Consider the following 23358-nt stretch of genomic DNA (forward strand, 5'->3'; position numbering starts at 1 on the left):
CAACCATAACAGCTCCTCTGACTGAAAATAAAGCAGAAAAAGGTGTAGCGTATCTCAGGCTCCAAATGCATTTCTTGTCTATCTGCCAGTCTGATCCTGAGTCAGCTAACAAACTGCCGCCTTGATCCAGTGCAGCTGTCTAATTACAATTCTGTTATTATTAATTACTGAGTAGAAAATCATTTGTAATTAGCTCAGCCTAAATCATAGTTTAAACAGCCAAAAATTACGTTACAAACTAAAGTGTAATTAAAGCACTACACTAAAGTGTTTATTTAAACCCAGTTTACTTATTGCACATTTTTCAATCAAGTTCTCAGGCTCATACATAGATGTAATTAGTCTCCAGTACTGACAGCATACTGCATTTATTCATTAAGCATCAATATTGCTGAACAAATGTAAATAAAATTTAGACAGGAATTCTTTAAAGGGACAGTCATAGAAACATCTGGGCAAGATAATGAGTCTAGGAATGATGTGAATGTTAATGAGCACTCAGTGCTCTTCTGGTATCCAGAGCATTTCTGAAGAACACACTTCAAGCTCCTACTATTTGCTCTGTGGTTTGAAAGCACTAGTCATCCTGCTTCTTCAGGAGTGAAATCCCATACTTAGACTGCTTCTGTGAAGCTATACATTCAGTATTCAAGCAGATTATCATGAAGAATAAGATAGAGTTCTTCATACATTTGGAAGAAGAACAGTACAGAGTACAACTGACCAGAGGATCTTAAGATCACAGAACATACAGAAAGATAATTTAAACAAATTTTGTTTCTTGCAGTTTTTGTGTTGTAGGATGAAAACAACACAGTGCTTTTCGAGTGTCAGCGTAATTTCAGTAACATGATATCAGCTATACCTTACATGGCATAGCTATGTGAGGGATGCCATTCAGAGGGACCTTAAGAGACTTGAAAGGTGGGTCTGGGTAAACTTAATGAGGTTCAACACAGCAAAGTGCAAGGTTTTGCACTTGAGCTGGAAGAATCCCAGGTGTATATATAGACTGGGAGGAGTAATCCTTGAGAATAGCCCTGCAGGGAAGAACATGGGGTTGATGCAAAACTGAACATGAGCCAGAAGTGTGTTCTTTCAGCTCAGAAAGAAAATGGTATCCTGGGCTCAGTCAGAAGAGGTGTGGCCAGAAGGGACAGGGAAGTGATTGTCCCTCTCTACTCCACCCTCCTGTGGCCCCATCTAGACTACAGTGTCCAGGTCTGGGGTCCCCAGTACAGGAAAGACAGGGTGCTGTTGGAGAGGATTTAGGGGAGGACTACAGAAATGATCAGGGGCTGAAGCACCTCCCCTGTGAAGACAAGCTGAAGAAGCTGTCCTTGTTCAACTTAGAGAAGAGAAGGCTGTGAGGTGACCAAATTGCAGCCTTCCAGTACCTAAAGAGAGTCTACAAAAAGAAAGGGAGTCAACCCCAACAAGGGTACATAATGGCAGGACAAGAGAAAATGGTTTTAAGTTGAAGGAGGGAAGATTTAGGTTGGATATCAGTGGGAAGTTCTTTACCAAGAAACTGGTAAGGTGCCGGAACAGGCTGCCCAGAGAGGTTGTGGATACCTCATCCCTGGAGGTGTTCAAGGCCAGGTTGGATGGGGTCCTGGGCAGCCTGGTCTAATATTAGATATGGAGATTGGCAGCCCTGCCTATGGTGGAGGGTCTGGAGTCTGATGATCCTTGAGGTCCTCTTGAACCCAAAACATTCTGTGATTCTATGACTCTATGAGTCTAACTCAAAAAACACCATTTCTTTTGAGCTCAAAGTAAGTGCCTCTCTTAGGGTAAAAAACTGGGGAAATGGCAGGAGGTCTTCGTGGATGAGTGAGGAACTCATGGATAAAATAAATGAGAAAAAGAATGTCCATGAAACATGGAAATAAGGCCTGTCCACCTGCAAGGAGTGCAAGAATGTTGTCAGGATTGCAATCCTGTAGGATTGCAATAAGGAAGGCTAAGTCCGTCTTGGAATTAAACCTTGCAAAAGAGGTAAAGGATAACAAGAAAGGTTTTTTTTTTTTTTAATATGACAGTAGTAAAAGGAAGACTAGGGAAAATGTGGGTTCCCTACTAAATGAGGCCAGTTCCTTGGTAACGGGGGATGAAGAGAAAGCAGAGATTCTGAATGCCCTCTTTTGTTCAGTCTTTAATGTTAAGGCTTGCCCTCAGGAATTCCAGACACTGGAGGTAAGAGAGGGAGTCTGGGTAAAGGAGGTCCTCCCAGAGGTCAAGGAGGATGTAAGCAGAGAGTATCTAGCCAAAATCAACACACACAAATCCATGGACACACATTGTGCTGTGAGAACTAGCAGAGGTGACTGCTGAACTTCTGCCTATCATCTTTGAAAGGCTTAGGCAAATGGGAATGGTGCCTGAAGACTGGAGAATAGCCAAGGTCACTTGAGTCTTCAGAAAGGGACAAGAAGGAGGATTCAGTAAACTACAGGCCAGTCAGCCTCACCTCCATCCCTCAAAAGGTGATGGAACAATTTTTTGTGGATACCCTCTCTAAGCAATTGGAAGAAAAGAGGGCTATTAGAAATAATCAGTGTTGATTCACCAAGGGGAAATCATACTTGACCAACCCAGTTGCCTTCTGTGATGTCACTTCTGGCTGGATAGATGGGAGGAGAGCAGTGGATGTTGTCTACCTTGACTTCACCAAGGCACTTGACACAATCTCCCACAACATCCTTGTTCTGAGCTCTAAGTAGAAGGACCTGGGGGTCCTAGTGGACAGCAGGTTGGACGTGAGCCAGCAGTGTGCCCTTGTGGTCAGCAATATCCTGGGACACATTAAAAAGAGCATGGCCAGCAAATCAAGGGAGGTCATTCTCCCCATCTATTTCGTTCTAGTGAGGTCACTTTTAGAATACTGTGTTCATTCTATGTTCCCCAGTTCAAAAAAGATCTCCTAGGACCCCAGTGGACAGTCTTGCTCATCTCTGTTCTTAGCTCACGGTAGTGACTATGTCAAAAAATAGTGTTTTGTATCTGAGAATTTGCTCTATAAATACTGTTATTGTGCTCTCTGGATCTGCTGTAGTTTTCATGGAAATAAGTAGGAGGCATTTCTTTTGTATCAATCCTTGTAGAGTGTTTGCTATGGAGAAAATGGCTGTGATTTCCCACGTAAGGATGTGTGGGAAAATCCTCAGCAGCTTGTAGTACATCACATGCTTCCTGACCAGTGTTGTGCATCCAGCTAGCTGAGTGAATGAAGATATGTGGGAGGAAGCAGAAGTTTTGTTTTTAAGTAAAGAAATTCAGAAGTTTAAAGAACCTGATCAATTTTATATTAATATTGGAATTCAGAACTTGCCTTTCCTAAAAGCAGGCATTAAAACTGTGCTTAAAATAATACCCAATCTAGCAGAGGCTTTTTAGAATAAGTCATTGACAATTCCACCCTGGTTTTGTAGGTGGCCTGAAGATACCAGTTTATAAGAGAATTATGTTGAGCTTGCATATTTGAGTGCAGCATACACCTGCTTTGTAAGATGAGAAAGTGTTATCTGAACTCAGGGTTAATTTGCTGTTAGGATAAGACACCATTTATTTCATCATTGAAGTCACTTAAATACACTTAAGTGTATTTATGATTTATAATTTTTTAGCTATCACAATGCTCTTATTCTGTGGTTTTCATTCATGTCCTTAGCCCTGCCCTGTAAACAATCTGATAAGACAGTTAACATCGCCATCTCAAAACACTTGAAAATTTTTTTCTTTGTTCCTCTGTTTTTTGAAACTGACCTGAAAGCCTTGAGTTCCACACTAGTGAATAAGAGTTAATGAAAATAGATCTTTAACAATATTGTCATACATATTACAAAAGTTGGCTGCCTTGATGAAACTTTGAGCACCACAGCAGATGGCCAGTAAGGAAAGATTTGTATCTGACAGTGTTAAAAATTTCCCAGGTAGGCTCAATAAAATTGCTATCAATCCAAATCAAACAGGTAGTTATATTATTTCAAGAACATAAAAAGCACCGAAGTTAGACATCTAAAATCCTAAGTACTAAGAGCAGAGTGATCTGTGTGGCCCTGCCTCTCAGGCAGTTGAGATATTTTGGCTGAAATATTAGATTAGTGGTGCAGAACCAAGACTCCTCTAGGTAGTAATGATTTTTCCCCTCAATGTTCTTACTAGGAAACTTAAAAAGGAAGCCAAAGAAAAGTTTGTACGATGCCCTAGTATGTGACATAATTTTGTAAACATAGGTCTGTCCTAGTGGTATTTCTTTGGGATTCAACAACCTCATTTTTGTTTACCCTTCTGTATCTACAAAAACAAGGAAGAATTTCTCCACTATGAGGGTAATATAGCACTGCTACTGTCTGCCCAGAGAAGTTGCGGACTCTCCTCTGGAGATACTCAAGATCCATTCAGACACTTACCTGTGAATACCACTATAAGGAATATGCTTTAGCAGAGGGCTGGACTAGATGATCTCTAAAGGTCCCTTCCAACCCCTACAATTCTGTGATTCCATACTCTGATACTTTCTATCTTCATATCCAAAGAAGGTAATAACCAATGTCCTGAGCGACTATCAGAAATTAAACTAGCACCTTAGTCCTCAGAAGGAGTAACTATAATGAATACTTTTGTTTTGGTCTTTTTTTTTTCTCTTTTTTCTTTTTTAAAGCCTGTGTGATTCATGGTATGCAATGGACTCCACCCAGTTGTAAACCCTATGTAAACAATTTGTCACAGTTTTGGGTAGATCATTTGATTTGGAAACCATGATTCATATCATTCAAAATGAAAGCTACTACAAACATATTTCAAGTCCATGTCACAACAGAGTAACAAGGATGCCTAATTCCATCTGTCCATTCAACAGTTCATGCAATGTATAATTTTAAAATTTAAAATTTAATTAAATTTAAATTTAATTCCCTCCCTCCTGTCCTTCCTCCTTCTTTTCCTCCTTTCCATTCCTCCATTCCTCGCTCCCTTCCTTTCCTCCCTTCTTCTCTCCCTTCCTTCCTCCCTTTCCCCCTTTCTTCCTCCCTTCCTAGCATCCTTCCTCCCTTTCTCCCTCCCTTCCTCTCTCCCTGCATTCCTTCCTTTCTTCCTTCTTTCCATCCTCACTCTATCCCTTCCTTCCTTTTGTTCTTTTCCAAGGTGGGAATGTTTATTTGCTTTAAGGTGATAAACTCCTTTCAAGACTCTTGACAAAAGTACTTTAGATTACCAGAGGGAAATGTTCTAAAAATTAAAAATAATATGAAAGGAAGACAGTACAGGAAAGAAAAATATGATGCATAAAAATGTTATTTGTATTTTGCCTGAGCCAAATTGAAGAAAAGAATGTTAGGTCTATTAACTGTTTAAGGGTTAAATAAAAGCCTTGTAATTGAATTATATAGACTTACTTGATTCTAAAAATCTATACAACTTTAGGCCTTTAAATGCAAACAGTACAAATAGTGCTTCTCTCAATATTCATCTTATGGTGTGTCTATTTGCTGATCCTAAAGTGAATTTGACATAATGTTAAGTAGTTCAAACAATTTATATTGCTGGAAGCTTTGTCTCACAAACTATTGATTTTCCTGTCCCATCTGCAGCAGGCTCAGAAACACTTCCTATTCTCTTTAGCATTCTATACAGCTACAATGCATTGTTTCACTCTGTCTGATGGAATTAAGTGGATTTTGGAAAGTATTTTGCTAGAAAATTCAATATGTTTATTTGTAGTTCAGCATAACAAAGAGAAAACCCCTGCTAATTTAGCAGAAAACCACAAGAAATTTTTTATTTGATAACTCATTTTGTTTATGGACAGGCATTGGTGTTATCAAGTAAAGACTATATACTGAGGATGTTCAGAATAACTTTAATGCAGATAACTAAAGCTGGTTGAGCTCATTTTCCAGTGTCAAGAACTGTTAGGAGAAGTGGTAAGCCTCGGGAGATCCGAGGCTTCAAGCTTAGCCAGATTCAGGTAGACTCAGATTGGATGTTAGGAAATGCTTCTTCTCCAAGTGAGCGGTCAGGTGCTGGAATGGGCTGCCCATGGAGGCGTCGGAGTCACCGTCCCTGGAGGTGTTCAAGAAATATGTAGATGTACTGAGAGATGTGGCTTCATGGGAAATATTGGCCATAAGGGGACAGATGGACTGGACTTAGAGGTCTTTTCCAACCCTAGTGATTCTATGATTCTATGATTCTATGGATTTACACAGAGGAGAATACAGAATGGGTGTCATTAACTACATACAATAACTACATTCCTGTGCGAAAGGGAAAGAGTTGTCCTGGGACTTCTGAAGAATTCCATAGGGAGGGTTTGCTCAGCTATGGAGGAGGTAATCTTCTCAACTCACTGGAGAAGTGCATTAGGACCAACAGCCTCAAAGGTATGTGCCCCAATGATTTCCAATGGCTTAGCCATTATTGTCAAATGTTGAAAGTATAAATGTATAAAGAATGTTAAGTGTAAGAGCATTAAGAAGAAATTCCATTTCCAACAAATACAGTTGTATTATGGATGACTAGAAAGGGATCTGGTTGGAAGAGCTAGACCTCTGACTAGACATTTTAGAGTGAGTGGGTTGTTTTAGAGGCCTAATGTCTTCCTCATCTACATAGGCAGGCCTGTATTCTAATAACACTTCATAACCTTGCTGTTTAGTTACAAACAGATTGTCATCTTACTTAGATGAAGCATTTTCTGTTGCAGGCCTGCTAATTTTTTTTTCATCTCCTCAATGCACTGGAATTTTGTACACAAATCAATCCTAATCTCACTTTCTCAGCTTCTCTCTCAACTTTATATATGGATCTCTGTTTGAGAGACTTACAGGAACAGAAAAAAAAAATAGGACTTTCTTGATCCTATATAATACTCATTAATATTCTCCAGAACTTAAAGTAGAGAGCTTTGATCCTGGTGAGAATGATAGACAACTGGACAGGGCTTTTAGTGTCAGATGCCCCAGCTATACCTGAAATGGTACCCATGTGATTTGTTTTTATTTGTTCAGTAAATGAGAAAACAGGCTGATGAGAGGGAATGTGAGTTCTAAAACACAAAGATGAAGACAGCTGCTAAAGCACTATTTAAAACATTATAGAAGACTTTCAAAAAGATCTCCAGCCAACTGATGATCTTTTTGAAATGTTGCTAGTATACAGATTTTTTTTTTTTAAATATGGGCAAGAGAAGGGTGCCTGAAAGAACAATGGTAAGTGAGTGGTTTTTGCATTTTCCTCATCTTTTGAGTATGAAGATATGCTTTAATTTCACCTGGTACAGAGTTGACTTTCTTCACTGTGTCTGATATGATACCATGTTTTGGATTTAGGAGTAAAAAAGTGTTGATAATATACTGATATTTTAGTCATTGCAGAAGGTGCTGTAGAGAGCCACTGATTAACTTTTTCAGCTTCTTGTACTTTCTTGCCAGCAAGCAGGTTAGGGAGGCAGAAGGAACTGGGAGGGGACAGAACCAGAACAGCTGGCCTAAAGTGGGCAAAGCGATATTCCATACCATATGACAATATGCGGAAATTACAGCACCATGGGGATCGGCTGGAGAAGGCAGACATTACTTGGAAACTGGTTGGGAATTTGTTGGTGGGTGCTGATCTATTGTGTTGTGTGATGCTTTTTTTTGGTAAATATATATAAAAGTACACATATGTTATCATTACTATTAATTCTGTCTTTCTTTTCAGACTTAGTACATAATTTTTATCTCAATCTACATATTCTACCTTTTTTTTTTCTTTTCCTTTCCCACCCAATTCTCTTACCTTTCCTACTGGGAGAGTGGAGAGTGAGTGAAAGGTTGTGTGGTGCTGAGCTGCCTGCTGGGTTATACCACAACAAGGAGAGAGCATGTTGCAGTGTGATGTTCTGTTTTTAGCAAAGATATCAATGGCAACATTGTATATCTTCATTATATACATGTACTCATTTGCTTATGTCAATATTTCTTATAGCTGTACAATTTATTTTACTGTTGCAAATTAATTCTGATCTAAAAATAGGAACATATAAACTCTTGTTGAGGTTTAGAGTAGAAAAGAAGTAATTGCCTTCTGTGTTGAGAAAGGAACCATTAAGAAGTGTTACTGCCCACTGGAGATCACTATATTAACCAAACAGAGCAATACTTTTACCTATAAACTAGAAACCCAAGTCTATATATGTTTTATTATACCTTTTAAAAATGTGTTTTCCTGTAGCTTCGACTGCTTTCTACTTAGGTTATTTTTAGCTTGTTCACAGTCCATAGTTGTATGGGATAGCAAATATTTTTTCATCCTTTACACGTTAATGGAGATTAGAAGTAATAGTAGTCATTTATTTTATTTTTTTCTTCTTTTTTTTTAATATTTATTTTATCCATTCCTTCAGATTAGACATTTTGAAGATGAAAAAGAGGATACTGAAAGTATAATTCTAAAATTGTTGCTTAGTTTCCTTCACAATATCATTTTCCAGAATCAAAGTAATGATGGTTGGAAAGAACCTCTGCATCTCAGATGAACTTGATAGGAACTTCACCAGCACTAGATAGAGGCAGTCATGATGTATAGTGAAATGCTGAAAACCTTTGAAGATGGAAATAAGCCCTTGAGAGTAGCTCCCCTATATGCTCTGCTACCCTCCAAGAGAAGTGTTTTCTTTCTGACACCCAACTTCAAGTCATTACTTGTGGCCATTTCACCCAAGCAACGAGCAGGACATGGGGTAATGGCCGCAAAGTTGTGTCAGAGGAGGTTTAGATTAGACATAAGGAAGAACTTTTTCTCTCAGAGAATGGTCAGGCACTGGAATGGCTGCCCAGGGAGGTGGTGGAGTCGCCGTCCCTGGCAGTGTTCAAGAGGTGTCTGGATGACGTGCTGCGTGATGTGGTTTAGTGCTTGTGGTGGCAATGGTGATGAGGAGATGATTGGACTGGATGATCTTATAGGTCGTTTCCAACCTTGTGATTCTATGATTCTATGATTCTATATTGTTGTCTGACACTACCGTTTCTTAATCAAATAAATATTTTAAAAATAATTTGGATACTGAGCATAACATCAGCTAGTAAACAAACAGCAATCCTCATCCACGTGAACACAGACAACCAATAAATTATTCTCAGGAAACCTACAAACTGTGCTTGACATTCAGCCCAGTACAATAAACTGTAGAAGCAGATGGCTGATGGTCTAAGTTCTGCTTTAGGGCTTAGGAAATTATGAAGTTCTTGGTGCTGATTTTCGCAGACACATTTCTTATTTCTCAGACGCTTTGTAAGGATGCCCCATCCCTGGCGGCATTCAATATCAGGTTGGATGGGAACCTAGGCATCCTGATATGGTGGGTAGCAACCCTCCTCATGGCAGCAGGGCTGGAACTGGATGGCCTCTAATGTCTTTTCCAACACGAGACATTCTATGGTTCTATGTGCGTTCATAAATGAGGTTTCTGGCAATCAAAATCATTGTACCTTTTAACTGTCATGAATTGCTGGCTAGTTGGACAATATGAGAATTTTATTCTACCACCTGAACATGGAATGAACTTCAGTAGGAAAAGACTGAAAGTAGAAAAAATATTAGTAGTTTATGTACTGAACATTTCCTTTACATTTGAAATAATAAATCAGATTATACAAATCCTTGTGAATACAAAAAGCAGGAATAGGTTTTACGAAAGGCGTATTTTTTATAACAAGACTGGAGCCATGTGATGCATTCTCACCTCATGGCTTTGGATTTGCATTTCCTTTTAAGTGATACTGATGAATGTAGACTGTATATCATTTAGCATTTTCTTGTCTATTTTGGCATATAAGTATATACACACATACTCTCTCTCACACACACACATACATACACAAACACACACATATGCATACATGTATACATACATACACACGTATCTCTGAATTAAAATAATTATTAAATTTCCACAGTTACTATATTTAGCAACTGATATTAGTAGCAAGACATAAAACTCATTTCCCTTGATATGATTTGTAATACTCCTGAGAATTAGACCTAATTATATTCACTGTACACACTGGATGGTGTCTTATTCAGAGAACATCTCATCATTCAGACTAGGAGCAAGTTTTTTCCCAGCGCTGATCAGAAATGAAGCAAATCTTTTATGTGGGCAGTTTTTACAAAAATCTTAAATTAAAGAAAGCGATGCTTTTGAGGGGAAAGAAAGATACTGAATAATAATTTTATTTTTTTTTAATCTTCATTGAATAAATATATTTTTAAAAAAAATATTTTTTCTTTGGCAAAAGTGCTTATGAGAATCATTCTTATGAAGATAAATGATAACAGCCTTCTGAATTTTGAGCAGAGAACACTGAAAACAAGAAGAATCACAAGTGAAAAAAGGGTTTTTTTTCCCACATAATATGCAGGCATATTTAAAATAACAATGCAGTAAACAAAAATATTGAAATTGGTTTGTTGTAACAGTCTTCAAACAAAGCCAAATGTCTGTTGTATGTTACAACTTACATTCTTTTTCATCTTCAGTCAAAATTAGTTATATGCCTGCTCTCAAAGTACGTTCAGAATGGATGGTCCTCTCTGTGCTGGGAACTCACTGCTACAAAACTATGTGGACTAAGGTGAAATTACCAAAGACTGGTCAGTGCTTCAGGTGAATGTATGAAGAGAATAAATTAGCTGGGGAAAACAGGCACTAACAACAGCCACGCTACACACACCACAGAGATGGAGGAAGTACACATTTGCGCCTATAGTTCTGCTGTAAAACCAGTGTTTGACTTTCTTGCTCTCTAAAACAATTCTTTAGCTCAAACTTGAAAGCCTGAATTAGGAACACATTAGACTACATGATCTGTACTTTAAGAAACCTCAGGGGCAGCATGTCTCACCCAAGAAAATCTGCATCTGCATCAATGGATGTGACCCACTGTTTTATGACTGTTATGATGGCAACATTGCTAGAAAAATATTGCCCATGCAGTCTATCTTTCATCAGCCTGAACAAAAGGAAGTCAGAATGCCAAATCTGGACTGCACAGTAGATGTGGTTCAACCAAGACTGAAAAGTACTCCAAGGTCCTCAAATTGACATGGGCCCTGCCATTATCATGTTACAAGGATTGTCATCTCCTCTGGCCTAACTCTGGAAGTACAAGCCTCCATCTTAGTCAGTGTTGCAAAGTAGCAGTCAGAGCTGATGGTTTGTCAGGAGTTCCAAGGAGATCAAATCACACTTATCCCAAAAGGGAATGTGTATATTACTATACCTCTTTAGGGTTGAGTCTTTAACTTTTTCTTCAGTGAGGAAATCACATAGCAATTTCATGGACTGCTGTTTTGGCTCGCAGTGGTAACACCACATCTCATGGTGCACTCCAGGAAGTTGTCATGTTCAGCCTTGTATTGGTTCAATATGTCCTGAAAAACACACATATGGTATCCGTTCTGCTCCACTGTGAGCATTCATGGCACCCACTTGGCACAAACTTTTTAATATTCCAACACTGCCACCATTGTTTCCAATTCAATGAAACCAATATTCAGCTTTGTATGCTGATTGTAACCCACCAATTTGTGCAGATGAGATGATTGATATGCTCTTTGTCTTGCAGTATGATAGTTGTTCATGTCCATTTGAAGCATGGCTTGCATTTCATGTCACTGTTGCTACTGCTGAAGCAACCCACCCCTCATTGTGCTCACATCTGCAGTTTGGTCCCCATAAAAGTTCAGCAAGTGCCAGTGAAAGTCAATGGATGCCATTTTTACCAATCAAGGAATTCAGTGACACACCTTTGCTTCATATCTACTTCCATGTTTGATGCTGTTTTGTCAGGCTGCCGCTCTGCTACCAACTGTTTCACAACAACAGAACGTAATGGAATATTGGTCGGAAGGTTCAATCTCTATTGTCATACTGACAACTTCTGCGTCTGATGTCGTGGGCCAACATAATAAAACAGAAGGCATTACTTTCAGTGATGCTCCCCATAATTTAATGTTAGAAGATCTGAGATTTATCTGTAGAAGTTACCCCACTGATCAAAAAGATAAGTCATTACCACTGAACTGTCTACCACTTGACTCTCACGCAGATTGGGCCACATTCTGGTCTCATTCTCTTCCATATCAATCTGAAATTCTATGAAACAAGTCTCACAATAGCTAGAAATAAGCATGTATTGGAGACAAACTAGGCTAACCACATGCATTAAATATGCTGATCTTCCAAACAAATTCACATGATATATTTGAACTAACCAAGATATAAAAGTCCCATTCTTTTCTAGAAAAGCATGAAAGAAGACACTACTTAAGTTGTTAAAGTTGTTTATAAGAGTATTATTATTTTGGTAGATCTCAGAATGTGCTGAAGGTTTCCTCAAAAAAATAAAAGAACAAATAAAATGCAGCTTGCACAACAAGAGAATTGCAAGCAAAATTCTGTCTTCACGCATTTTATGCATGTTTAAAATGATTTGCTTGCATGCCTCCACAGACAACTTCTTACAAGTTTTACAGAAAACGTGCCTACAAACCTTTTGAGGCCTGAGTTCTAATGTAAGAGAAGCACTTCAGCACTTATTTCTTCTCTGATGTGATTTGTTTTACAGGCAGAGACGATAGTAGTCAGCACAGTCTGCACTGCACTTTGGGGCATTGTAAATGGCGGTAGAGATAGGGGAAGACTGCCCTATTAAGACACAGTACTGCACTGTCTGCAAGCACAGCCAGTGCACAGTTTCCTTCATAAGAGGACTGTGTATATGGGTTTGCCAAGTGTAGCTGTAATACTGTCAGCTCAGCTTGGTTAGCAATGAGGTAAATTCAGCCAAGAGATACTTCCCTAATCTGACAGCTTGCCAGTACTAAATTTTTGGGGCAGAAGTGAAGAGCAGATAATTCTCCCTAGAAGGACCTGATTATATGTGACTCCTGCAAAAGCAGCTGGGTTCTGTGAGGAGCTTAGGCCTGAGATGCGCTTTGACATTTTTGCACCAGTGTCTGAGCCTAGAAATCCCTCTTATATAGTGAACAAGAATGAATTATGGAGTGTGCTGAAGATTAGCCCACTCCCTCTCTTGTTTTTTTATGGAGTACAGTCACAGCAAAAATCAGTTAGGTATTAAGTACTTCCATGTATTTTGTAGGTGGTAATTTTCGGAGTGCAGAGTAAATTGTCAGAGGATAGAAACAGCCATCTAGTAATAATGATATTGGGTAACAGAACAGGAATGAATACTAGGAAGAGATGGATGAGAGGTTATAAGGCATCAAACTCCAAACACAGACTGTTTTGGCAGCTGTCCCATAAATAGTTCCATTAACTCCTTCTAGAACTGCATTTAAGAGTTATACAGACAGAGATCAATAGGCTCCAATCCAAGGCTCTGTTTCTCTATGGAATAGCAAGTTCTCTGTGCTGCTCAGAAGGTCTTCAAACAGGAAGGCCTCAAATTTGGCTGCCTTTGTGGCTGGGAGAGAGAAGTCCCTGAGAAGGTTCCTCTTACTTTTGATTACCTTGAGATATTTATGCCGTTGTATTTGCTTACAGCACAGAGAGAGGAAACACTCAGACAAATCAATCCTTTGCTCAGAAGTTTCTAGAACCTACCTCAGTTCTTCATCTGTGTGTTTATGCCTGTTTAGATAACTTTACTGGCACATCTGGAGCAGTGAATGCAGAGCTCTGGCTTCTGCATTGCACTTAAACTGGTGCGCACTTACAGAACGACTGCATTTGGCTTTTTTAATGACAATACAGCATTCTAAATTTCACTCTTCTACAAATACAGAGGTTGACACTGGTTAGCTCTGCACAGATGACCGGTAAATAAATGTCATCCAATGACTGATGAGGTTCAACACGGCAAAGTGCAAGGTTTTGCATTTGGGCCGGAAGAACCTCAGGCACCTGTACAGGCTGGGAGGAGCGGTCCTTGAGAGCAGCTCGGCAGGGAAGGACCTGGGGGTCCTGATGGACGAGAGACTGAACATGAGCCAGCAGTGCGCTCTGGCAGCTCAAAAGGCAAATGGGATCCTGGGCTCCATCAGGAGAGGGGTGGTCAGCAGGGACAGGGAGGTGATTGTCCCTCTCTACTCGGCTCTTGTGAGGCCCCACCTGGAGTACTGTGTCCAGGTGTGGAGCCCTCAGTACAAGAAAGACATTGAGATTTTGGAAAGGGTCCAGAGGAGGGCGACTAAGATGATCAGGGGGCTGGAGCACCTCCCCTGTGAGGACAGGCTGAGGGAGTTGGGCTTGTTCAGCCTGGAGAAGAGAAGGCTGCGGGGTGACCTCATTGCAGCCTATCAATACCTGAAGGGAACCTACACCCAGGAGGGGAGTAAACTCTTCAAAAGGGCTGACAACAGCAGGACTAGGGGAAATGGTTTTAAGTTGAAGGAGGGAAGATTTAGGTTGGATGTTAGGGGGAAGTTCTTTACTAGGAGAGTGGTTAGGCCCTGGAACGGGCTGCCCAGGGAGGTTGTGGATGCCCCGTCCTTGGACGTGTTTAAGGCCAGGTTGGACGGGGTCCTGGGCAACCTGATTTAAATGTGTACGTTTGTGGCCCTGCTAGGCAGGAGGATTGGAACTACATGATCCTTGAGGTCCCTTCCAACCTGGGTGATTCTGTGATTCTGTGATTCTGTGATTCTGTGATTCTGTGACTGCAGTTATGTTGAAATCCCTTTATTGCAAATGTACAATCAGCAGCTCCATTTAATTTGCAGCATGTTCTGAAAACAGGATTGATAAACTATCTTAATCTTGAGCATTGTCTTTCACCATCACATATTTTTAATATTGGGTGGGGCACAATAGTCATTCTCTTATTTTGTTTTCTTCCTTTTCAATCCTAGCACACAAGAAGTACATCAGGCTAATACTTCAATGATTAACTCTTCTGACTTTCATTTGAGATGGACAAAAATTGCTAGTGAGTGTGCCACTGAGAGTCATGCGAGGAGAAAACCTTTATAGAGCTTTTATTTCTGTCCCATCATCTCAAATTATCTTGTTTACCCCCTGAATTCTGAACAGGTACCATTACTGCACTCGGTTGTCCACATCATTCTTTTGAAGGGAAAATTAATTCTGAATTACTGGCCCTGTAACTGTCTACTTCTTCACATCATCTGTCAGCAAAATAAGCAGACAAAAGCTGGCTAAGTGGATTTCTGTTAGCTGCCATTCAAAAGAAAAGGGACAGGTGTTGAATGAAGCTTCTTTTTCCACATGCTAGTTAACAATACATATAGGAGAAGTTTAATTGCTTGCATCCACCTGCACCCTTGTCATTTCTTGGCTTTATTGATTTTAATGAAAATATTAAGTGCACTTCAGGAGCAGCAGCTAAGTGACATGTTGATTGAAATATACAGGGAAATGTATAATGGAAGCAGGCTATTATAATTTTAATAGAATATAAAAGAAGTAACATCCAGAACAGCGTTTTTCCCTGCTATTCTTATACATATAGCAAGTTCTGAGATGAGTAATTGGGAGCTGAATAAATGTTTGGCTGTTGTTAAAGAAGTCTTTCACCTTGATAACCTACATTTTATTGAATAAAGTGGTCCCAGATTTTGGCATATTTTATTCCATTAAGTACACTTTAGGGTGCCACATAAAAACAACCAAATGAATGTATGAACACTATCAAAATAATGATAATTTTGCATTGTTAACAATGATGACTTTGCAGTGAAGACATAAAGAAGAGCTTCTCTGATTCAGTACAATTCTAAGTGAGTGGATTGGAATTTGCCTTAACTTACATTTTAAACTATTTTTTTAGCGAGCTTAAAATGTGAGAGACAAGGAGGCAATGTAAAAGAAACTTCATTAGTTTTGGCTTAGAAATAATATTAAATTAAAATTGTCTTTTTAGTATTTCATATTGAAACTTCTTCCTGTTTATACTTGGTGTATCTAAAGCTGGTAGACTTATGATACAGTGACTGAAGGAAGCTTTGATGTCTTTCCTTAAAAAATTCTATTACTCCAATGCATGTTTTATTGTGAAAGTGGCTATCAGATTCTTCTCACCCTCAGTTCAATGAATCTTATATGTGTTGAAATTGCAAATCCCACACAGTTGCAAATCCCAAGCTAAGCCATTTTATACATTTAAAAATCCATTTCTGATACTCTTAGTCACGTTAATTACTACAATTTTCATACCCTTAGAATCCCTAGTCAGAAACTGGTGTCCCCTGCTGCCTGGTGCTACACAAGCACAGATTAGAAAAAGCTGCTACTCTAAAGGGCTCATAGTTTAAGTGGAAAGCAAGACAGACGAGTTAGTAGAAGACAAAGAAACCATAGTGAACAAAGTCCAACACATGAAAAATCTTCTTGTCTATCAAGTTCTCCCCCAGTGCTTGTGAAAATCGCAATTTTGGGAAGAGATCCTGAAATAACCTTCTCAGTGTTCGTGGTCCAGGTCTCTCCTGAGAAAGGAATAGAACTGTGGGAAAATTATTTCCATAGAATCATAGAATCATAGAATCACAAGGTTGGAAACGACCTGCAAGATCATCTAGTCCAACCGTCTCCTCATCACCATTGCCACCACAAGCACTAAACTACATCATGCAGCACGTCATCCAGACACTTCTTGAACACTGCCAGGGACGGCGACTCCACCACCTCCCTGGGCAGCCATTCCAGTGCCTGACCACTCCCTGAGAGAAAAAGTTCTTCCTTATGTCTAATCTAAACCTCCTCTGATACAACTTTGCGGCCATTACCCCATGTCCTGCTCATTGCCTGGGAGAAGAGGACAAATCCCTCTTCACCACAACCTCCCTTCAGGAAGTTGTAGAGTGCAGTGAGGTCTCCCCTGAGCATCCTCTTCTCCAGACTGAACAATCCCAGCTCCCTCAGCCGCTCCTCATAAGACTTGTGCTCCAGACCCCTCACCAGTTTCGTTGCCATTCTCTGGACATGTTCCAGGACCTCAACATCTTTCCTGTAGTGAGGAGCCCAAAACTGAACACAGTACTCGAGGTGCGGCCTCACCAGTGCTGAGTAGAGGGGGATGATCACCTCCCTGCTCCTACTGGCCACACTGCAGGCCAGGATGCCGTTGGCCTTCTTGGCCACCTGGGCACACTGTCAGCTCATGTTCATCCGAGCATCAACCAGCACCTCCAGGTCCTTCTCTTCTTCACACTCATCCAGCCACCCATCCCCCAGCCTGTAGCGCTGCATGGGGTTGTTTTGCCCAGAGTGCAGGACCCAGCACTTGGCCTTGTTGAACCTCATCCCATTCACCTCAGCTCAGCAATACAGCTTATCTAAATCCCTCTGAAGGACTTTCCTACCCTCAGGCAGATCGACACCACCTCCCAGCTTGGTGTCATCTGCAAACTTACTGAGGGTGCACTCAGTGCCCTCATCTAGGTCATCAATAAAGATATTAAACAAGATGAGCCTCAGTACCAACCCCTGGGGGTCACCAATTGAAATGGGTCGCCAGCTGGACTTCACTCCATTCACCACGACCCACTGGGCAAGGCCCTTTAGCCAGTTCCTCACCCATAGAAGGGTAGACCTGTCCAGGCCATGGGCAGCCAGTTTCCCCAGAAGAAGCCTGTGAGGGACCGTGTCAAAGGCTTTGCTGAAGTCTAGGAAGACTACATCAACAGCCCTTCTCTCATCTGACAGACTGGTCACCCAGTCATAGAAGGAGATGAGGTTGGTCAAGCACGATCTGCCTTTCATGAACCCGTGCTGGCTGGGCCTGATCCCCTGGACACCACACACATGCTGTGCAATCTCATCCAAGATGATTTGCTCCATTACTTTCGCTGGTACCGAGGTCAGGCTAACAGGCCTGTAGTTCCCCAAATCCTCCTTATGGCTCTTCTTGAAGATGGGAGTCACATCAGCAAGCCTCCAATCCTCTGGGACCTCACCAGTTAACCAGGAACGCTGATAGATGGCTGAGAGGAGCTTGGCAATTACCCCCGCCAGCTCCCTCAGGACCTGAGGGTGCAGCCCATCCAATCCCATGGACTTGTCACAGTCCAGACAGAGGAGGAGCTCTCCGACCATCTCCACCGGAATTGCTGTGGGCATATTCTGAGCAGCGTCCCCTAATTCCAGATCAGGGCATAAAAAGCCCAGATGATAACTGATCTGGCTATTAAAGGCAGATGTAAAGAAGGCATTGAGGACCTCAGCCCTCTCCTTGTCCTCAGTGGCCATTCCCTGCTGCAACAAGTATAGGATGAGAATTATCTTTGGTTCTTCTTGTCTTTGGTTCTTCTTTATCTTTGTTTCTTCTCTGGTTCTTCTTTATCTTTGTTTCTTCTTTGATTCTTCTTTTGTCATGAATGCTTAACACCTCAGGTATAACCATACTGAGCCTCTGGTCTGCCTTTGTTGCTAGAAAGTGTATATATTAACAGAACATATCTGCAGTATAAACTTTCTATGTGTACTCTTAACTAGGTTTATGTGGTGAGGTTTTTGGCACTGGGGCTTCAAGGTGACTTCTGTGTGAAGGGTCCAGCAGCTTCTACATGTCAGATCAGAGCCAGCTCCAGCTGGTCCAAAATGAATCTTCTGCTGCCAGAGCTGAGCCATGAGTGATGCTGGGTGTGCCTCTAGGTTGTGCCTCTGAGAGGGAAAAATGCTGTGCAATAGCAGCTGGGAGTGAGGAACAGTGAGAGAACCATTCCCAAGGTCAGCAGAGGAGATAGAGGAGCTCCAAGCACAGAGCAGCATCTCCCTGTAGCGCAGGGGAGGCTGCTGTGGAGCAAATCTCTGCATGGAGACATGGAGGAGCCCACGGTGCCTGAAGGAGGCAGCCTGTGGAAAGCCCATATAGGACCAGATGGGGAAGGACAGCGTCCTATGGTAGGGATGGCCACAATGGAGAGTAGAGTGAAGATGAGACAGAAGAGAGTTGAGGGGGAAATATGATTTACTTTGCCTTTAGTTTTCACTGCTCTAAGCTATTATCAATAGTAAATAAGTTACATCTCCCATGTGCTGAGGCTGTTTTCTCCATGACAGTAATTGAGGAGTGATCTCCCTTATCTCCTTATCTCAGTCCATGATTTTTTTCCACTGTGTTTTCTCCTCCTGTTTTGCTGAGGAGAGAGTGAGAGCTTAGCTACCAATTGCTTTTAAGCCCCCACAGCTGCCTGGATGCTAGGAAGGAATTTCATAGAATCATGGAATCACTCAGATTGGAGAAGACCTTAAGGATCATTAAGTCCAACCACAACCTAACCATACTACCCTAACAACTTTCTGCTAAATCATGTCCCTGAGCACCACATCCAAACAGTTTTTAAACACATCCAGGGATGGTGACTCAACCATCTCCCCAGGGAGCCTATTCCAGTGTTTAACAACCCTTTTTGTAAATAACTTTGCTAATATCCAACCTAAACTTACCCTGATGCTACTTAAAGCCATTTCCCCTTGTCCTGAGAGATGAGTGAAATGCAGAAGGATATGATGCAGCAGGGCTTTTGCTGCCTCCCAGATAAGTGTGCTGGAAGTTGGACAATATCACACACAGGGATGCTGCTGTCACCAGAAAATGAGTTGCTGTTGAGTGAAAAGCTTTGAATAGAAACACACAAACAGAAAAATAACATCTTGCTTCACAAGTCTGTGAAGCAAGTCTGTGGCTTTGGAAGGATGGTCACTCAGGCATTGTGGTGTTTTTCCTTATATCCTTTAAGCATGGGTCATGCCTGCCCAGATGCTGTTTGCTGGTGCATTTTCTGTGCTGTGGCTCAGATGTGCTCCCATCAGGCTGGGGCTGACAGACATAAGCTTCTCTGAGTTCCAGATTTTGCTCCACATGTCTGTCTTGCTTGCAGCTTTTCCTTTTCACCTTGTGTCCAGAATGCAAACTTTTCTCTTTGCAATATTTGGGATTAGGTGTGGACACAGGACAGCGCCGAGGACAACTTGAGCTGTTCTTATAAGGGCTGTGAAGGGCTGTGTTGCCGAGGTGAGTCTGAGCCACAGGAATCTCATCCATGGACTCAGCAGTGATAGTCAGCTGGGAGAATGGTGAGCACCAGGAGGAGAGGGCTGAGAGGGCTGTGGGAGGAGGAGGTGACATCAGTTGTGTGAGCTGACTGGGGACCTGGAAAAGAAGCCCAGTTTCCAGTGTGTGGTTTAGATCTGTTCTCCATCACTGAGAAAGAAGTCCTTAGCATCTTCTTTGTCCTTTTTTTATGTATCTGCAAAGAGGCCACAAAGTGAAGATATGGGAGGTCAGGGGAGGAGCTGCGTTCAGGAACAGCTTCATTGGTGTGGATGTAGAGCTTTGAAAAGCATTTTTCTGAATTGACTGCTGAGAAGTCCTCTACCTGAACACCAGGGTATGTATGGCCAGGGTTAGCTGAAAGTAAGTCCTCTTCCTGACCTGAGAGAGACAAGGATCCAGCTGCTTGTCTGCTTCTTTGGCTTCTTCATGGGCATGCTGCTGCAGGATGTACTCATATGTAGTCAGTTTGTTTCACATAAGATAGATGTGAAATGTCAAGAGGTGGCCTGGCAGGCTTACAGTCACCAGACAAGACAGATCTTATCCTGATGTTTTTTGAAGGATTTTTCTACTGAGATCTTGCTTGATGACTATCTGAAGCCCAGGACATTTAAAATGTTCACAACACTTCTGCATCTCACCTACTGGATATACCTATTTGAGTTAGATTTGAACATACCAACCTTGTAGCCTTCTGTAGTGGCATCACTGGCTGGGTAGATGGGGCAGAGCAGTGGATAATATCTACCTCGACTTCAGCAAGGCTTTTGATATATTCTCTTCCATGACATCCTGATAACAAAGCTGAGAAAGTGTAGGATAGATGAGTGGATGGTGAGGTGGGTTGAGAATTGACCGAGTGGTCAAGCTCAGAGGGTTGTCATCAGTGATGCAGAGCCCAGTTGGAGACCTGTGGTTAGCAGTATTTCCCAGGGGTTGTGCTAACTCTAATCTTGTTCAATATCTTCATTTATTATCTTGATGAGGGGATAGTGTCCACCCTCAACAAATATGTCAATGATACAAAACTGGGAGGAGTGGTTGACACGCCAGAAAGCTGTCTTGCCATTCAGCAGGACCAAGACAGGCTGGAGAGCTAGGCTGTAAGAAACCAGATGAGGTTTAAGAAAAGCCAAGTGTAGAGTCTTGCACCTGGGAAGGAATAACTAACTGCCTTTATCAGTACAGTTTGGGGAATGACCTTCTGAAGAGAAGCTCTGCAGAAAAGGACCCAGGGGTTCTGGTGAATGACAGGTTGTCCATGAGGCATCAATGTGCCCTGGTGGCCAAGAAGGCCAATGGTATCCTCGGGTGCATTAAAAGGAGCATGGCCAGCAGGTCAAGCCTCTCTTGGAGTACTGTATCCAGTTCTGGGCTCCCCAGTATAAAAAAAGACAAGGATCTCTTGGAAAGAGTCCAGCAGAGGGCCACAAAGACTTTAAAGGGCCTGGAGCATCTCTCCTATGAGGAAAGTCTGAGTGAAATGGGTCTGTTCAGCCGTGAGAAAAGAAGACCGAGAGGGGATTTTATTAGTGTTTACAAATATCTTCAGTCTGGGAGACAAAGGGACATGGCCAACCTCTTTTCAGTGGTCTGTGGGGACAGGACAAGCAGAGATGGCCATAAACTGGAGCACAGGAAGTTCCACACCAATATGTGAAAGAACGTCTTCACAGTAAGGGTGATTTAGCACTGGAACAGGCTGCCTAGAGAGGTTGTGGAGTCTCCTCTGGAGGTATTCAAGACATGTTTGGATGCCTACATGTGCAACCTGTTGTAGCGAGCCTGCTTTTGTAGAGGGATTGGACTCGATGATCTCTGGAGGTCCTTTCCAAGTCTTACAAATCTGTGGTTCTCTGATTATGTACAGATAATATTTGTTATGTCTCGACTGTGTGCTTCCAGTCCTGTCATTCCTCTCCCAGTGCTGATTGCACTGTCCATACGAATAAACCACTTCATGCATATCTTCTGTGATAACTTTGACCATCTTTGTTAATTTTCTGCACTACTTTTCCCTTTCTACTATACATCTTCAGTACAGGGAAACAGAACTGCTGGCATCACACAGAGTTGCTACTACAACACAGATTTATGGAGACGCTAATAATATTTTACACTTATACTCTCTGCATTTTCTTAATGACTCCAAGGTACCTAGTAGTCTTTTAATGATTGAGTCAGCATTTTCAAAAAACCGTCTTTTTTGAAAATTACTAATAACCTAATTCCAAACTTATTTCATACATACATACTTTATATCCTGTATTGCTCACTTCACATTTATTGCATTTAATTTAATCTTCTATGTTACTCAAGATTCTCTCCAGCAGTGAGTAGGAAGCCCTTGTCCTTACCTGCCTGGAATGCTTAGTATCATTATTGTCTTTCCAAGACCATTTGCAAATGTACTGAACAGCAAAGACTCCTGAGGGATTCCACTTGTGAGATACTTCTCACCTTTTCAATCTTTTGTTTAGCTACTTATATACAGGAGAATATTTACTTTTATCTTAGGAATACCTTAGTTTCTTTATCAGGCATTAGTGAGGGATTTTATGAAATGTCTTCTGGTTACCAGTTGATCTATCTTTTCCCCGGATTCAAAACCACTTAAGAAATCACAAAAGATTTTTGAAATGTTATTACCAATGCAGAAAATTTATCCATACGTCTTGTTTAATCAGTCTAAAATTCTTCTTTTTAGAATAATTGCTAATGGTGTGCCTGATAAGCACATAAGACTTACTGGTGTGTTATTCCTCCCATTTTTCGTTTGACTTCTGTAAAAAAATAGTACCATAGTGTCCACCCTCTATTCCTGTGACTGTCAGAATTCTAAATCAAAGACTACATGTTGTGGTTAGTTGTTTGTCTATTTCATCCATGACTTATTTTAAAGCTCTTGTGTGAACACAATCTGGTCCTCATGATTTGTTATTGTTCATTACAAGAAATTGGGATGTGTGGATTAGACCAAATGTCTCTATAGGGAAGATGATAGAAGGGGGATAGGTTGGGACTAAGGGAAATATCTTAAAATTAAAGACAAGAAGTTTATAGTTGACAAAAACGGCAGTAGAATGGGATTCAAAAAGAGGTATATGGTCAAAGAGATAATGTCAGAGTATGACCTTTGCAGAAAAAAAATTGAGTAGGTCTGACTGATTTGTCTAGGATATATAAAACAACACAGAAAAAATAAAGTTTAAAAGTTAGGAGAACCTGGACAATGGAGTGCAAAAATGTACTGAAGTGTTCATAAGAGTTTTAGGAAAAAAATCTGCATGTGAGAGCTTGATTGACCAAGCTAATACGTGAGTTTCAG

The 23358-nt window shown here is 41.1% G+C and overlaps 1 pseudogene; it reads right to left on the reverse strand.

Moving 5' to 3' along the window:
• Window positions 1–19673: 19673 nt before the first annotated feature.
• On the reverse strand, window positions 19674–22020 carry LOC125687388 (palmitoyltransferase ZDHHC1-like; annotated as a pseudogene).
• Window positions 22021–23358: the final 1338 nt, after the last annotated feature.

This window comes from Lagopus muta, chromosome Z, assembly GCF_023343835.1.
Source record: "Lagopus muta isolate bLagMut1 chromosome Z, bLagMut1 primary, whole genome shotgun sequence".
Classification (NCBI taxonomy): domain Eukaryota; kingdom Metazoa; phylum Chordata; class Aves; order Galliformes; family Phasianidae; genus Lagopus; species Lagopus muta.